This window comes from Ambystoma mexicanum, chromosome 1p (genome assembly GCF_040938575.1).
Source record: "Ambystoma mexicanum isolate Mex_15411 chromosome 1p, UKY_AmexF1_1, whole genome shotgun sequence".
Classification (NCBI taxonomy): Eukaryota; Metazoa; Chordata; class Amphibia; order Caudata; family Ambystomatidae; genus Ambystoma; species Ambystoma mexicanum.
This window is the reverse complement of record NC_090921.1, coordinates 33,090,257-33,108,651: the sequence shown is the minus strand read 5'-3', so window position 1 is coordinate 33,108,651 and position 18,395 is coordinate 33,090,257. Positions and strand designations below refer to the sequence as shown.

At 44.4% G+C, this 18,395-nt stretch overlaps 1 protein-coding gene and 1 pseudogene across 1 annotated transcript in view; both read right to left on the bottom strand.

The window, feature by feature from the left end:
• Nucleotides 1-18,395, bottom strand: part of LOC138565198 (uncharacterized) — a 201,452-nt gene that overhangs the window by 114,417 nt on the left and 68,640 nt on the right. The gene's annotated exons all lie outside the window — the stretch shown is intronic.
• LOC138447625 (zinc finger protein 436-like) lies at nt 3,683-4,458 on the bottom strand (annotated as a pseudogene).

The following is an 18,395-nucleotide window of genomic DNA, read 5'->3' as shown; positions in this document are numbered from 1 at the left end:
CTCATGTCACTGTCCCTCTAGCATCAGATTCATCCACTCATGACATTGTCCCTCTAACCAGCAGATTCACCCACTCATGTCATTGTCCCTCTAGCCAGCAGATTCACCCACTCATGTCATTGTCCTTCTAGCCAGCAGATTCACCCACTCATGTCATTGTCCTTCTAGCCAGCAGATTCACCCACTCATGTCACTGTCCCTCTAGCCAGCAGATTCACCCACTCATGTCATTGTCCCTGTAGCCAGCAGATTCACCCACTCATGTCATTGTACCTCTAGCCAGCAGATTCACCCACTCATGTCACTGTCCCTCTAGCCAGCAGATTCACCCACTCATGTCACTGTCCCTCTAGCCATCAGATTCACCCACTCATGACATTGTCCCTCCAACCAGCAGATTCACCCACTCATGTCATTGTCCCTCTAGCCAGCAGATTCACCCACTCAAGACATTGTCCCTCTAGCCAGCAGATTCACCCACTCATGTCATCGTACCTCTAGCCAGCAGATTCACCCACTCATGACATTGTCCCTCTAGCCAGCAGATTCACCCACTCATGTCATTGTACCTCTAGCCAGCAGATTCACCCACTCATGACATTGTCCCTCTAGCCAGCAGATTCACCCACTCATGTTATTGTACTACTATCCAGCAGATTCACCCACTCATGTCATTGTACCCCTAGCCAGCAGATTCTCCCACTCATGACATTGTCCCTCTAGCCATCAGATTCACCCACTCATGACATTGTCCCTCTAGCCAGCAGATTCACCCACTCATGTCATTGTACTACTATCCAGCAGATTCACCCACTCATGTCATTGTACCCCTAGCCAGCAGATTCTCCCACTCATGACATTGTCCTTCTAGCCAGCAGATTCACCCACTCATGTCATTGTCCTTCTAGCCAGCAGATTCACCCACTCATGTCACTGTCCCTCTAGCCAGCAGATTCACCCACTCATGTCATTGTCCTTCTAGCCAGCAGATTCACCCACTCATGTCACTGTCCCTCTAGCCAGCAGATTCACCCACTCATGTCATTGTACCTCTAGCCAGCATATTCACCCACTCATGACATTGTCCCTCTAGCCAGCAGATTCACCCACTCATGTCATTGTACTACTATCCAGCAGATTCACCCACTCATGTCATTGTACCCCTAGCCAGCAGATTCTCCCACTCATGACATTGTCCCTCTAGCCATCAGATTCACCCACTCATGACATTGTCCCTCTAGCCAGCAGATTCACCCACTCATGTCATTGTACTACTATCCAGCAGATTCACCCACTCATGTCATTGTACCCCTAGCCAGCAGATTCTCCCACTCATGACATTGTCCCTCTAGCCAGCAGATTCACCCACTCATGTCATTGTCCTTCTAGCCAGCAGATTCACCCACTCATGTCACTGTCCCTCTAGCCAGCAGATTCACCCACTCATGTCATTGTCCTTCTAGCCAGCAGATTCACCCACTCATGTCACTGTCCCTCTAGCCAGCAGATTCACCCACTCATGTCATTGTCCTTCTAGCCAGCAGATTCACCCACTCATGTCACTGTCCCTCTAGCCAGCAGATTCACCCACTCATGTCATTGTCCCTGTAGCCAGCAGATTCACCCACTCATGTCACTGTCCCTCTAGCCATCAGATTCACCCACTCATGACATTGTCCCTCTAGCCAGCAGATTCACCCACTCATGTCATTGTCCCTCTAGCCAGCAGATTCACCCACTCATGACATTGTCCCTCTAGCCAGCAGATTCACCCACACGTCATTGTCCCTCTAGCCAGCAGATTCACCCACTCATGACATTGTCCCTCTAGCCAGCAGATTCACCCACTCATGTCATTGTCCTTCTAGCCAGCAGATTCACCCACTCATGTCATTGTACCTCTAGCCAGCAGATTCACCCACTCATGACATTGTCCCTCTAGCCATCAGATTCACCCACTCATGCCATTGTCCCTCTAGCCAGCAGATCTTCCCAGTCAGTCAACAAATCAGGACAGGAATCTGTCCATGATACCCACACCTACATTCTTATATCCTGTATCTGCTCGCACCACCAGGCCATGCTCTATCGCTTCTTCCTTCCCCATCAATGGTATTAACTCAAAGGTATCCAGGAGGGCCAAACTACAGGAGACCCTCCTCCTCCTTTTGCCCCACTCTCTCTGATCTATCACACTTCACTCATACTTGCCCTGCTGAGCTGAGACGCATCATTGGCTCTGCCATCTACCATGTGCTCCTACTGATCTTGGCCGTCTCCCCCCTGCTCTCACATCTCAACCCCCTTCAAGGCATCTTCCCACATGCCATGCAGTGGATACAGCCATCCCTGCCTTAGAAAACCTAATACTGAAGCTAATAATCCTTCCCATTGTTGATCCAACATTTGAGAGAGATGTCTGTAATGCACACCGGCACATTCATGCCAATATGAATTTCGTAGTAAACACTCTTCTCCATGCCTCCAACCTTCGCTCCACTGCTCACCAGTCCCACCGCCTCTCCACCCGCATACTTGCTGATCTCTCAGCCGCCTTTGAACCCGCTTCACAGCGTGTATCATTTCTCCAAACTCAGTTCCTGCCAATTCCCCTTTTTCTACTGTCACTAATGAACTCTCTCATTAATTGCCTGCCCAGAGTTTCAACATAGTTGTCTGAGCCCCGGCCCCATGGCACGGCGACGGAGACCATGCCCCACTTGCATGAGTTCTTGATGCCACATTGGTCCTTCTGAAAGCCTGAACGTCTTGCTGAGCTTTCTATGCCTCTACTTCTATGAGCTGCAGTGGTGCCTATGCATCTACTCAACCCAACAAATAAATAAAGACAAAAACAAAACACATAAAGAATTCTCCATTTGACCCACTTGTATTCTTTCTTGGCAGATACCCTCCCCAAAAGTCCCAGGAGGCGGTAAGACTCCCCTCTGCGGCTACTGAAAAGCTGGAATATTTCACAAGGGGCCCTCAAGAACAGTCTTAAAACCTTTGTTTTTGGACAAATTCTGTGAAACACTGCACTGTTAAAAAAAGCACTGTTAGGCCCCATGGAAAGAATAATAGCTTGTTGTGTCCTTGGTTGTATATGCCTGGCATGTCTGACGGTTCAGTTGCCTCCACTGTTACGCTTCATGTATAAACGTGGCCTCTCCATTCCTGCATTCCTAATGGTACATTTTATTAAGTGAGGTCTTGTTTCTTTTCCTTTTATGTGTCTTTATTTCCCATTCTTCGTATCTCTTGGTTTGTAAGAATATTATTCTAATATAGAATGAACTTTGTTCCTGCGTCAGAGCTTGTTAGTATAAGATCCTTCTCTGGAACCTGTCACGGATCGTCGTCTTGTAATCTATAGGTGTCCAGTGCAGAGCTTCCAGTGCAGCAGAGTATGCAATTCAGTAGCTTTTTCTTGGGAAATCACTGTGGTTCTATACATGCGGTGTATGCCAACACCACAGGACTATAAGCACAGGGGAGTTAATGAAGTATATGAGCAGTTCTCCAGATTTGTTATGTCAGATATGCGCTGTTGCTACCAGGCTGCTTGGGAGCCAGCACTGGAGTGACTTCTCTGCTCTAGTTCCAAGTGTGGATGTTAAGTCAGTGGTTGGTCTGTCTATATCGTAGCAGAGATTTAACCAATTTATAAAGGTACCAGAACTCATAGCAACTTACTGGTGTGCACTATCTGATGTCTCCTGAGGTGTGACTTCAGAGTGAAGTGTTTACCACATTCTGTGCACTCATACGGCTTTTCCCCTGAGTGTATGCTCTGGTGTCTCCTGAGGTGTGACTTCAGAGTGAAGTGTTTACCACATTCTGTGCACTCATATGGCTTTTCCCCTGAGTGTATGCTCTGGTGTCTCCTGAGGTGTGACTTCAGAGTGAAGTGTTAACCACATTCCGTGCACTCATACGGCTTCCCCCCTGAGTGTATCCTCTGGTGTCTCCTCAGGTGTGCCATCAGAGTGAAGTGTTTACCACATACTATGCACTTGTAGGGTTTCCCTCAAGAGTGGCTCCTCTCATGTCTCCTCATGTTTGATTTTTGAGTAAAGTGTTTACCACATTCTGTGCACTTGTAAGGATTCTCCCCAGAGTGAGCTCTCTGATGCGTGTGCAAATGTGTGCGTCGTTTGAAGGTTTTGCCACATTCCATACACTGGTATGGTCTCTCCCCAGTGTGGCATCTCTGATGTTGGTAGAGATTCGAGCGGTGCCTGAAGCTTTTTTCACACTCTGTACACTGGAATGGTCTTTCCCCGGTGTGGCATCTCTGATGTTTGCACATATTGTACAGCATAGTGAAGCTTGTGTCACACTCTGTGCACTTATACGGTCTGTCGCCCACGTGGGACTGTATCTGTTAGTGAAGCTCTTTCCACAGGCTCGGCAAGGAAACACTTTCTCCTTCATGTGGATCTTCAGATGTGTCATGAGTTGGTAGCTTTGGCGGAATCTCTGCTCACAGTACGTGCATTTATGGGGTCTCAAGTGATAACTCTGATGCCTCAGGAAGCTGGACCCGTCGGCAAAGCTTTCCCCACATTCAGTACATGTGCAGGGTATTTGGGCTTTCTCTGATTCTCTTGATTTCTTTACCCATGTTTCAGGATGGCCCTGTCCGTCCAGTGCGGGATTTCTCTTTTCCCTCTAGATGCTGCATCTTCTAAGGCTTGTTTGCAGGTCTTTCCTGCCATCACACCCCCAAAGGACAAAACAGTGGAAAGCTGCACACCAGCAAGTGATCACAATCTGCTAGAAACATTGTGGCACTTAGTAACCAATAATAACACTCAAACAAGCTTCCAAGTCGAGCCTGATGCCCAAGGTATTCAAATTAAAATAAGCGCCAAGGACATAATCAAAGTGACAACAAAATATAAGGCAGTCTTACACTCAGAATCAGAGAATGCAGTTGATTACCAACCCTTGCTGATACCGCACAAGTGGCATAAAAAAAGAAGTGGCAATGCAACAAAATGGGACACAAAACATGTATATAATAAAGAGTTAATTGAAAAGAGGCGTGAATATAGAAGAGCGTTACAAGGTGCATATAACAACACACTAGCAGAAGTGCCCAAAATCATCAAAGGCATCAAGACAAGGTATAAAGCATGGGTGAGGGCGCATAGACATGAACTGTACCAGGCTGATGCAGAACAAATCACAAAAGCACTCATCACGAATAATAGCAGAGACCTTTGGACCCTACTAAGAGACACAGGAAAAACGTTAGACAACCAAATTTTGAATAACATCAGTCAACACACGTGGGAAAAGCACTTTGAAACAGTCTTCAAAGCAGCGACAATGGATAACAGTAGTGAGCAACAATTGGAAGCAGCAAATTGGGTCAACCTAGAAAGTTAAGAGGACATTCTGGACGTAATTAAGAAGTTAAAAAATTCAAGAGCCCCAGGCCCAGACGGCATCTCCAACGCCGAATTGAAAACATATCCAACGGAATGGGCCAGCCTCATGAGTGACATCTTTCACCGCTGCACCGAATTTAGAGCAATGCCCAAGTCATGGACAAAAGCAATAATCATACCGATTTACAAAAAAGGCAATTTAACGGATCCAATGAACTTTCGTCCTATAGCCCTATTAGACGTCATAGGCAAGGTATACGCCTCACTATTAATGAAGAGATTTCAAGTGTGGGCTGCTTCGGCAGAATGTAACAACGACTTCCAAGCCGGTTTTAAAAAAAACAAGCACGACATGTAACATCCTGGCCTGCAACAAATTAAAAAGTAAAGCCCTGCAAAACAGGTGCAGTTTATTCGTGGTCTTCACTGCCTTCACTCAAGCTTTCGACCGAGTAGAGAGACCACTCTTATGGGAGAAGCTAAAGGAGTGGAATTGCCCCGATGACATCTTGTATCCGATACAAGCTCTTCACCGCAACACCACAATGAGAGTGCGATTCAGTCGTGAAGGCGAACTGTCAGATGAAATCAACAGCACACGTGGAGTGAAATAAGGGTGTCCGCTGGCTTCCGCTCTTTTTTTGACCTATATCGGCGATATGCAAGAAATTGCGAAAACAGTAAGAGCTTTTCCGCCGAAACTTGGAACAACGGAAATTGGTCACCTTCTATATGCTGATGACCTCACCATATTCGATCAGACGCAAATAGGGCTACAACGCAAACTCAACGCTTTACAACAGTATGCTATGGACAACTATTTAGAAATCAATATAAGCAAAACAATAATCATGATCCTTCAAAATCATAATGAAAAACCTAGCAACTTCAACTGGCAGCTGGGTCAAACAAAAATTGAGACTGTGAACACGTTCAAATATCTTGGAGTACTCCTGGACAGTTCAAGAAGACACAATGCAATCCGAACTGTACGCGAAGATGAACAAACTAGCAGCACAAGCAAAGGCCATCGATAGCAAATTCAGAAAGTACTCACTCGTGCCAACACTAAACTTCTATAACATGAAGGTTGTGCCGGCTGTTACATATGGGACTGAAGCAATGCCCGCGATCCCTAAGCGAACATGGGCAAAACTGGAGGCCTTGTTCTGGCATAAAATACTGAAACTACCCAACTCTACATCAGGGGCAGCCATTCGTCGGGAACTAAGTCTCCAGTCATTGGAATGCACAGTGACCTGCAATACCATCGTGCTTTTCAGAAAGACCAGAATGGACAGCAGCAACAAGATATTCAACATGATAAAACGTGAAATGGACACCAAAAGTTGTGTCATGCTGATGGCATGGCAAGAAGAAAATCTTGCGGGGCTACACGAAATTGCATCAGACGAAGAAGAACTTATTGTTAACCCATGTAAAGTGCTACGAAAAATTTAAGATGCAGACTGGGCAAGGACAATAGATACGTCTGCCAAATTACAGCTTACCTCTCATTTGCCACCCAACACGCTGAAAAGAAATGAGTTGCAAAATTTTATAAAGCAATTTCCGAACAAACAGGCTCGAAACCTAATCTTATGAGCACGACTTAATCTACCAAAAACAAATGAGATATTACACATCAGAGGACAAGCCCAAACAAAAGTCTGTAGATTCTGCGACAACACCATACATCCCATAAAAGAGACTATAAGACATGTACTCATGATTTGTCCTGCTACTGCATCCAGCAGACAGCACTACTTGCGGCAATTGGATGGTTTTGACATCCTACATGAAGAAAACACATGGTGGTGCAGACTCATTGGAGGCGATAAAACTACCTGGCAAATTGCTACGGCTAAAATGTTAGAATACATTGAGCAAACCCTACTTAACGGCAACGCCTGTGAACAAGCAACAAGTCACGCGTAAAAACCTGCAAATGAAACTGCAACACTTAGATAAGCACTTATCCACTGTCAGGAATCGCCAAGAAAGTATTGTAAAAATCTGTCTTGATTAAACAATAAAAAAAAAATAAAAAAAATAAAAAAGAAAGCTGCATTTCTCTCTGTATTCCCCACTCACACACTGGATGTGCCTCCATGTACCTTTGATGAAATGTACGCCTGAAGGAAATCTTAGAACCCATTAAGCATTTTCATCAAAATGCTGCACATAGATTAAAAAAAAACAGAGGTAGCAGCTGGCTGGTGAGAAAGGGTAGTTGGACAGTACGAGTAATGGTGCTTGTTCTCTTAGAAACAACTTTGTCTAAGCCATGAACTACAACTCCCACAGCCCTTGTTATGCATACTATTGCCTTTCCTTGGTGTGAAGAATCATGCAGGAAGAGGGCTGAAGAGGCATGTAGATGCAGTGGTCAGGCAATTAAACCTAATAGCCATTGCTGGGGTCAAGCAATTGAAACTAAATGCTCACGCCTGAAGCCATTTGTCAACCCTTTGAGGTAAAAAAGGCCCCAGCAGGAAAGCAGAGGAGGAAGGAGCTGGCGCAGGAGTTGGAAGGCTGGCAGTAGTACTAGAGGAGAAGCACAAGGCTGGCAATTCATGAGGAAGTGGGAGCACAGGAGGGATGCTAGAACGTGGAGACAGCAGATTTCTCCTGCAAGTTAGGAGAGGGTCCTGTGTTCTCAAAACCTGTATTGCAGAGGCTGCGCAGAGGAAGACGTACTGGAAGTGAAGCTTTACCCATGTGAGCCGAGTTGCTGTGATTGCAGAGCCAAGAGTGTGCAGGAGCCCAGAAACAGAAGGCAAGCAGAGGGTCTCAGGAGTGGAAGAGAGTCCCAATTAAGGAGGCCGTACCGGATACACCCATGCTGGAGGAGGCTGCAGATCCCAAGTTAGCCCAAAGTAGTAGCAGTAGTTGAGGAAGTCGAGGAAGGAGAGCAACCCACAACCGCAGTGTCCCTGAAGCCGGTGAATGAAGCACTGTGCTCAGATTCACTCAACAAGCCTTGCAGGTAACTGTAAACTGCTCCAAAGAGGCTCGCGTATAGTTAAAAGCAAGTAGAAGTTGTTTGTTATTCTTAAGCAGACTGTTAACAGTGGAAATGTAGCCTTCGCGCTTATTCTGAAAGCTGCAGTGTTCGTGTGAGACGTAATAGCTGTTACATCCATTGTTAAACTCTTTCATATTACTGGAGTGGTTGTGTGTCCTTAATTGCGCAGAAGAACGGGTTCTGAGGCCATTCCCAAACATTAACGTTTACAAGAGTTACAAGAGTTAGAAATCAACGGAAGGTCACGTATGACCAATTGTGTTTCCTGGGGGAAGTCAGAAGTTACCTCATTGATACTACAAAGGAATACAATTACATCCAATAGTTCAAGTTTACAAATGTACCTCAAAGAGTGGTTGCGTGTGTCCAATTACACTTTGAAGGCTGAACCTTGTATTATCTAGAATTGACACTCTTTATTTCAAGAGGTTATTACACTGTAGAGGAGAACACAAATTACCCGAGCCAATAGGTCAAACCCTTTTATAGTGAAACAAGCCTTGTTAAAACACATCCACTTAATCTGTGATGTTGTCAACAGTCCAGTGACCTCAGATATAAGTTTGGCATTGTTACCAGTAGCTGGAAGAGTGGCACTAGGGCTTCTAGGTAATTTTCTTGGGCAGAAAAAGTGGGAGAAAGCTGGGCAAGGGGAGCTGGGTGTAAAGAATTGAAAGAAGTTAACCTGTATTGTTAAAAGACTGCTGAAGCTGAAAGGAAGTAAGTCTAGTGGGCAGAGGCAGGTCAACTTTGTGGCAGTCAGACAGACGGAAGAGGCAAAGAGGCTGCCCCCTTTTTGGAGCTGATTCAAGGAAAGAGGGCCTTGCCTACCTGAGGAGGTCAAAGTAGCTTTGCCTGATCATTAAGAAGTCTAAAGCAGTGGTAGAAGTAATTGAACTGTGGTGGTATATAAAGTTGTCAGTGGATGTCACATTGGAGTGGTTTAAAGCAGTGGCATGCTGTGGGACAAAGGATGTTTTCATAGTAATAACAGTTGAAGAGTGGGTGTTAAGAGAAAGCAGCATCCTAAAGAGAAGCAGTCTGTCAAATATACCAAATGCAATACAGAGGTTCTAACCCATTGTAAAGTTGTAGCTGGAGAAGTTACATGACTATTATTTTGAACGGTGGCAGAGAATCCTGAAGAGAAGGGAACCAAGATTACCATTGGTGCTATTTTCTTTGCCGGAATTGGAGGAGGATCTCATCAACCAAACAGAGAATTCTTACCAGTATAATTTTGTTTGATGCTCCTTTATTTTGACTTGGAGCTGATAAGAAGTGGTTCAAGACTTTTCTTTTCTTTTGAACATTTGAAGCTGACATTAAAACCTGGGAACAGAATTTTACCCAGGACAGGTGAAGGTCATCCAAATATTGTTCAATTATTATTTATTATCTTATATTGCATTGTCATTTTATGTTGTTTAGAGTAAGGGCCAGTTTACCCATGCAAGAGATTGTTCTCCTAGCCTTTACACTAGGTAGGGAATTCCTCGTTACAGTAGGGCAACCAAAGCCTTATTTGCAAACATTTACTTTTTAATAAAATATCTTACTTTGAGAAATCTCAATACAATGACTTGGGGTGATGAAGGAGTCCTGTTCCCTGCTGACCCACTCCTGCCCCCTGACCTGGGGAGGCAATTCTGTGCCAGTGTTTACACTCTGCTTGGGATGGCTTCAGTTGAAGTGTGGGGGATTTACTGGGCTTCTGAAAGATTTCCAAATAAGGTGTTTTGGATGGAGAGGCTGTTGAAGCTTTGAGATCGAAGTGGACAAGTGAAGGCGTAACTACAGATTGAGAGTGGTGCATAGAGAGATGGAAGGCTGAAGGGGTAGGGGATGCATGAGCATGCCGGCTGGGTGGCAGAACAAGGAAATGTATGTACCGCATGAAAAGGGATACACAAAAAGAGATGCTCCTACCAGTGGTTACTTCAAAATCTATCAATGTGTTACCCATTAGCATCTTGCTTAAAGAAATCAAAATTATTAAGTGAAGGGTTATTTGTCTTGATTCATTCAAGCATTTTAATTAATTTGAGCATGAGTCAATTCTCATCGTGCATAGCTTCTACCCAATTTTATGAACATAGTTAAAAAAAGGCCTGCATACCAATGGTATTGCAAACGTGGTAGAGCAAAATTATAGTGCAAGTAACATAATAATAGTCCAGGGTTGATGCAGAATAGCTGCGTTTCGGCGTAAGCAAATGAACCGCCTTCATCAGGTCATGACTCCCTGGTGGTCAGATAGAGAATAAAACAATATCATAAGTATACTAGACAGTATCTAGTGTGTGAAAGTATCACCTAATGTAGACAGATGCAACCATAGTTTGGCCACTATTATAAAACTCACCAACAAATATGTTTCTTTCACAACCAAAGGAACGGTCTACAGTAGGTAGATTCCTCAGCCTGGATTCTTTAAACAATTGTGTCTTACTCGGCCATCAGCTGCAAAATACAACCCAGATACGAAGCATGTCAGGCCAAGGAGTCGATCCGTGCCTTCTAAATGGCACTATCTAGGGAGCAGGGACCAGGGGAAACGCATACCTCTGGAAATGAATAATGCCATGTGAGAAGTAAATCAATCTGCTGGCGCAGCAATCTAGAGAGTGGAGGCGCAGGCCCGTTTCTAAACGATCACTGAATCTGTAAGAGGAGAAGCCTCTCCATTTCATTGAGTCGGGGGCCAGTCAGATCGCAAGAGCATGCAGAAGTTCAGAGATCGACTGCCTGGGAGCATACAGTACATCTACAGCTGGACTCAAGGGCACTGGTGCTGTCACTGTGTCACGTGCAGTAGGGCTGCAGCATCATTGCTGTCCTGTATTCTGCCTGCAGTTGACATCATTTATCAAGTTCAATTTGTGTCCATAATTTACAAAATTCATTATGTTTCATTATAGTTTTTCGCACGGAGCATCAAGGCATCCTTTGTTTTAAAATTCGAGTGAGGCATTCTCACTGGGCAGCTGCCAGGCGGACTGTGTGTCACGCTGCAGGTCGCAATAAATAGTTACAGCATAATAATCGCTTTAAAATGAACTGGACAGCAGTGATGAAGAATTTGTGTTCATTTTTTACAAAAGTCCACTTGTGTTAATATGGTTATTTGCACATTGCATATTGGACGTTACACACACTATCAAGGCATGCTGACATTACAGTCTGTAGTATTTCATGCTTTATATGTCACATTCCATGCTGAGGTAAGCGTGCAGTGTGGAATGTAGAGCATGGAATACAGGGAGACAAATGCAGAACAGAAAGGCAGTTGAAAGTAATGACTGATGAGCCGTTGGACGTATGAATTAACTTCCTTCGAACAACTCACCTCTGTTGCACCATAGATTCTTTCAGTGGCAATGAGGATATTGAATGGCAGCCCACCAAGTAGCCGTTCACCAAAGAAACTGCTGACCTTCCAGTGGCAACCAAGGCGAGGGGCCGGCAAAGTGATGCGGCGCGACGCAGTGGAGAAGTGAAGTATTTGAGCTCCTGCAAGTCTTCTTAGCCTTCCAAGAGCACGTCTTGGGAGGTGGATCTGCAGGCAGGAATGATCTGGAAGCAGAGTGAGAGCAATTCCAGGGCTGAAGTTCCCCAGTATCTCTCCCCTCTAGTGAGGAGACGCCCAAAATGTTGGGACTAGAGCAAGACCAGCGTGAGCCCAGAGCCTGTGAAGGCAGCGCAAGAGCGACCGACTCCATTAAAGCAGCGCGCGCCACTGCAACACCCTCCTTCAGAGTAAGGGATCCTGCGGCATCACGCTGCGTGCTGCCTTTTTGGTTTCCTCAGAAACCTACATCAACATAGTTTGTACATTACGTTGTCGGACTCCTCCATTAAAGCAGCTTTAAAATCCATTGAGCTGAATTACTCAAACGTGCATCAGAGTTTTCATGAACCACTTTAAAACCCATTAAGGCTGAATTGCTTCAACGCACACTTCGGTTTAAACAGATTGAACACTCTCTCTACTGCTCATTTGATCGGCATTCACCTACATTGCATCACTGCACAAAGCAGCATTGACAGTCATTGTTAAACGGGGCAATACTACAAGTGAGCAACAAAGGAGGTCCTCATTTTTTGGGGGGCCATGTGGATGAGGACCACAATTGCACACTACGGCTACCCGCTCGTCATACATTCAGATTGTGCTTGTTCCATTTCACCAAGGACATTAGAGCTGTCATATATACTTTAGACAAATGTACACAGGGTATTTTAAAAAGATTTCATGTTTTAATCTCTATCCAAAACACAAAAAAGTTTAAAACATGTAAAATACAAATTTCAGTTACAAAGCAACTCTCTATACAGAATGTGTCGTCCCAAAGCTTTACACACATATGCATTACTTGTGCACAGGGAGGGGGTGAGGTTAGTATTGAAGAGTGGGGGGACGTTATTACAAACACATATCACTTTGTTTGCCCTCTCTCAATAATTCAATACTGAATGTGTCAACACTGGATGCCTTTATTGTGTTTCTGGGTCCAAGAGTTCAAGTATACTGTTGACTACATCTACCATGTACACTTTCTTGAGCCCGTCTTCAGGACACTTCTCCATTTAGCACACGTCAGATGCGTCTGCGCATTATGAATAGTATATGAGGAGTTTCGCAAAGGATACTGTAAAAGACAGAAAAGTCTTTGTTAAAAATATTGCACTACCTGTGTATCATCTCTATAGTGGGGGGGATATTGCACTAACCTTCAATTGCTTTGGAGTGTATGAGAGAACATCTTTCAGGTGTCATTATTCTGAAGATCTTCCATCAGTGGTACTCGTGATCACACTAGTGGGAGGGAGGGAAAGCATCTATATATACCTTCTTTACAATACTTTCGAGCAAGTCTTTTACCCAACAGACATTTTTGGGGGAGGGTATATCTTATTTTCTACAGATATCTCACCCCCAATCTGTCTCGCGTACTACGTGTGTACTTTCCACGTCATTTTCTATTTATATACGTGTTATTAAGGGTTTTTGGGTGCTTCCACCCATTCTATTTCACAAAATCGTCGATTTGTCAATCATGGCATTCATATTTTGTTTAGGGTGATGTTATTCTTGCATTAGCAAGCGGTCATCTGTATCCCTCTTCATGATTACATGGCTTTCTTTGGCATATCATGAACACATCTACTCACATTACACTTATTGGGTAGGTGCAGGGTTCCTTTTCGTTTGATGTACGCCTTTCTAGCTTGTAAATGCAGCGTCCACACGAGGTCTACCACTCATTTACTTTTCTTCGTATTACTCGCCGCTGCTTTTTTACGTGTTTGTCAACGGGGCGAATCTAGTGACAAAGCTTATCGATGGATGTAGTTACCAACTTCACTTAAAACTGTCATTTAGATGGAAAACACTATATTGCTAGTTCCTAATGCATACACTTACTTTCTGTCCTGTGTTCGTTCCGTTCACTCTCACCGGATGCAGTGTGACGGCGTCCGGATGTTCCAACGGCTCAGATCACGTGCTCTCTCACGCATCACTGTACGGCTCAGATCACGTGCTCTCTCACGCTGTCAGGATTAGTCAGGCGAGTACAAAGGCAGCGAATATGGCAAGGGAAATGTGCACTAAATCACACAGTGAATAGCTTCGAATAAAACTACGTGCACACAGGAACGACGACTCATGTATGCTAGAACCCAGGAGTGCAAATAGAGTGTGACAACAAAACCAATATATGAAAAGGGATGTGGGGTAAGCACCTGACCGCAAGGAAAGTCGGCAAGCGCCTTACCCCCAATTGCTGTTACAGGTACTGACAGCGCTAAACCCACGTGGAGGGCAAGCAATGACAGGATCTGTGAACTAACACTCTTGATGGTATTAAATAAGGGAACTAAAGAACTGTACTCACGAGGACGAGATAAACCTCTTGAATGTCAGCTAGCCCACGAATCCTGTTGAAGAAACTGGGACCCAGAAAGGCTAGAACAGCAATGGGAGGGAAACTAAATAGCTAAGTTGGAATAGTAATTACAAAATAGTGAGGAAAACATAAGCATTCACACAGGAGCTAGCTACAATCGCACACCACACCTAATAATCAAATGGGAAATAATTGCAGAAGTGCAATGGAAAACATGGAATGGATCCCAATAGAAAGTAAGGATCAGGAGCAGGGAAAAACGAAATAACCAATGCAAACTTCTCCCTACCCCTCCAAGGAAAAGACAGGAAGCTAATCTAAGAGGAAGGCTAAGGCATACGGGTTTACAGCAGCAAAGGACAGAGTCAAAGAAATATACAACACAGACAAACTGGGCTGCATCTAAAAGGGGAAAGCACTGAGAAATGCTGCCTGCAAACAGAGGAAGACAAAAAGGGAATCAAGGGAGCAGAAATCAATTAGCACATGAATCAGATTCAGGGCGGAGGAACAAGAAAACAGGAACTAGGAACTAGGTGCAAGGAACAAGGAACAAGGGACTAGTCACAACAGGAACACTGCAAACGATGACCAGCGCTGGACTGAAGTAAGACTGAGGCTTTTAAAGCTGCTTAACGAGCACACGCCTCAGGTGTGCTGACTGCTGCACCTGCAGCCACAGGTGTTGCCTATCCTCCACCCAACCTTGTCCTGCAAAGGTGGAGGTGAAGCAGTGGGCCAGGCATTCTGGGAAGCATAGTCATTTGGTTAAAGAAGCATGCTGGCTGCCAAAAACCTGGAATGGATCCGGAAGGGAAGTAGCTTGGAAAATAGGGATTTAGCGCTCCCAATTCATCACAGCACTGTAGCATAAGGTTCGGAGGAAAGGTCCAGTAGGGAATAAACCCCAAATCATGCCCCCAAGTGGTGGGAACGGGAGCGAGTCGTGACACACGCAGCACTGTACGGCTCAGATCACATGCTCTCTCACGCAGCACTGTACGGCTCAGATCACGTGCTCTCTCACGCAGCACTGTACGGCTCAGATCACGTGCTCTCTCACGCAGCACTATACCGCTGCCGTCCTTTGTTCACGGCGTGTATTCACCGCCATGTTGGAAGTGATGCATAAATATAGGTGCTGTAAGGAGATTGCCTGCCTTTGCGTTTTCAATATCGATTAAGTGCTGAGTCAATGGACTGTTATTCCAGTTCTTTTCTTTGTTATATGTCTCATTTAGGTATGTTTCATTCTATTTGGGCAACACACAGTTCGTTATTATTTCAATTGTTTAGCATTTTTTCGACTTCCCTGCTGTCAAAAAAAGAAGATACAGGCACAGCATTGGATGTTCTTTATAAAACTGCGCCCGATGTACCCATCGTCTATTAACATCGCATACGCGCCTAAAGTCAACAACGTTGTTTTACATTGCGTTTGCATCGTATTTGCGCCTGAACTAAACAGCATCTTTTTGCATTACATTTTTTAAAAAAAATAAACATATTACAAAGTTCACAGATCATACATGTTTATATGATCTGTTGGCCTTATTTTCCGCACTTTACATCTTTTTACAATTTGTATCCACAAGTCTTTCACAGTCAAGGGGTGTTAGTGGGGGCATCGATGATTCAGTGCCACTATCGATATTCATACACGACAAGCGTTCTTCTGAGTGCCCAACCTTTTAGAGACCGTATTGCTGTATACCTCATTTCTCTTCACGGATTAATTTTTACAGCTCTTATCTGGTACCAAACCGGTATAGTGGTCTCACGGCATTAACCGTCAGATTGTCTCTTCGATCTACCAACCGTTGCCACAGTATACTGATGTTCAATCATGCCAGGTTTATACGTGAACTGGTCGGGATCTACTTCAATGTTTATTAGCAGATTTACTGAACAAAGAGACCCCATTCAATGGCAATATTTAATTCTTCTTTAACTGAGTTGAGGTCAAAAATCCACTTTTGTTCCAGTTTTCTTAATTCTAAGTCTCTGTCTCCTCCTCTCGGGTGCATGGAGACTGGTTGTATTATGAACCAATAAATGTCATTATGTGAGTGCTTTGCTTGTTTGAAGTGTGCTACTAGTGGTTTATCTGTTACGATATTTTTCACATACGAGCGATGCTCGCAAATCCTTTGTCAGATGGGTATTTTAGTTTTTCCAATATATAGCAACCCACACGGACATCTTATGCCATACACGGCCCCACTGGTTTAGCAATTAGTAAAGGTCTTGAAATGCCAAACACGTCCTTTTAAAGTTATTTCTTTGATATTACTAGTGAGGTTACAGACTGAGCACTTGCCACATTCAAAGTGGCCAGTGACTGGAGACAAAGTCCACAAAGTGGTTTGAGTTGATGGTTTCTCTTTACTCAGTGGATATGTATGGAATAATTTATCGCGCAGGTTTAGCATGCGCTTAAACGCAAAACATGGTTTGTTGATTTTGAAATGTTCAGTATTAATCAACCCCCAGTTTTGAAGGATGCATTTTCGAAGATGGTTACTAATAGGTGAAAATAAAGTGACACAGGTAATTTGATCTTCCCTTACTTTGACCTATTTTATTAAACAGTCTGCTCTGTTCACAGTTAAGCCCTTTTGTTTGACCTGCGAATGATATGGGCAGGGTAGCCTCGATTTTACTATCTTTCAGTCAGGTTTTTGCTATGTGCCACATATTCTTCTTTCAAGGTACAATTTCGTTTAATCCGCAAGAGCTATCCAAATGGTAAGTTCTCACAGAGGCTGGCAGGATGCAAACTGTCAAAAGCCAACAGTGTATTCTTATCCGTTGGTTTTTTATACAGTGTTGTGCCCAATTTGTTATTTTCTGCCCTGTATATCTCAAGATCTAAAAAGGCAATTCTATCTTTATTCATAGTCATAGTGAAATTGATTGATGGTTCTTGTTGATTCAGCCATGAAGAACTCTTCCAGCCTTACTATTCCACCGCCCCATAACATCAGGACGTCATCAATATAGCAGTGCCAGGCTTTTATTGAGTCCCGGTAAGGGTTGTTAATGACATATATGGATCTGTTCTCTAATTCATCCATAAAGAGATTCGCTAGGTCCGGGGCGAGCGTCGCCCCCATGCTCGTGCCATGTTGTTGTTGGTATTTATCTACCTTCAAAGTGAAAAAAGTTGTTTGTCAAGGCTACCTTAATGCATTCTGCAATGAAATTCGAGGGGACCGTGAGGTTTCTCCTTTTTTCCAAGTAGGAGAACATTATTTCAATACATTTGGTTTGGGGGATGCTCGTGTAAAGGGATTCCACATCCAAAGTTACTAGAACATCTTCATGAGAAATTTCGAGGCTGTCCAGAATTTTGATCATACATGTGGTGTCCTGAACGTATAATCGCATCTTTTCTACAAAGGGTCTCAAAAAGGTGTCAGCATAGATTGACAGAGGTTCTAACACGGACCCGGATGCGGAAACGATGGGGCGTCTCGGTGAATTGGTAGCATGTGTATGCACCTTTGGGAGGCAGTAAAACGCTGGTGTTACAGGATTCTGTTTTACTAAGAAAGACTTTTCGTCTTCATCTATCCATCCTACGCGCCTGTGATTGTTCCATCTGTAGCCTCATTTGTGGCAATTGCGGTGCAGTAGGAGCTGCTTATCTAATGACACACTCCTCCTTCCGTTGCAATCATAAGATTGAAAACAAAACGTTCTGGAGGGCCATTAACCGTAGAGCCTGTAGTTCTTCACGCACCAGGTTGGGTCCCTTTTCAGTTGCATTTGCCAATTGGAGCAGTTCGTAGCGGGTGTTCTGCAGCCACTTTGCACTAGCTGCTGTCTGCACCCCAGGAACCAGAAGTGAAGAAAACAGATGCTTCCGGTGCATCCAACATGCTCTGCTCGCGGGTGCCGGTACGCCCGCCAGGTCAGACCTGGCGGGTGGGAATGCACCCATGAGCAGAACTCATAGTTTGCCAGTCGGGTAACAAAGGTACCGGCAAGATTACCGGTACTGTTGTTACCGGACCAGAAAACTTATAATGATGCTCTCTGTCTTGTTTTCCT